A 404-nucleotide genomic window follows, 5' to 3' on the forward strand; every position below is an offset into this window, starting at 1 on the left:
GCTTCATGGATACAGCAGCCGATGGTTCATGTATACAGCAGCCGATGCGTCATGGATACAGCAGCTGATGGTTCATGTATATATCGCCAATATTTGATTGATTATACATTATATAGATTATAGATTATATAGAGAGTGGTGAAGGCTGCACAGAAGATGTTGGAGTCAGCCTCCCCACCATCACAGACATCTACACCTCCAGATGCAGGAAGAGGGCCACCTGCATCATGAAGGACCCCACTCACCCAGCACACACACTTTTTGCCCCACTCCCCTCAGGAAGGAGGTTAAGGAGCATTAAGTGTAGAACCACTAGACTGAGGAACAGCTTCTACCCTGAGGCTGTTAGACTCATGAATCTCTAACCAGAATAATCACTGTGAAAAACCACATCATGTTGCTGC

At 46.0% G+C, this 404-nt stretch overlaps 1 protein-coding gene across 1 annotated transcript in view; it reads right to left on the minus strand.

The window, feature by feature from the left end:
- The window catches only part of LOC119426451 (sodium channel protein type 2 subunit alpha-like), a 124,956-nt gene that overhangs the window by 72,766 nt on the left and 51,786 nt on the right, over window positions 1-404 (minus strand). The window lies entirely within an intron of this gene.

The sequence above is a fragment of the Nematolebias whitei genome, chromosome 20 (genome assembly GCF_014905685.2).
Source record: "Nematolebias whitei isolate Nwh7 chromosome 20, NemWhi1, whole genome shotgun sequence".
Classification (NCBI taxonomy): Eukaryota; Metazoa; Chordata; class Actinopteri; order Cyprinodontiformes; family Rivulidae; genus Nematolebias; species Nematolebias whitei.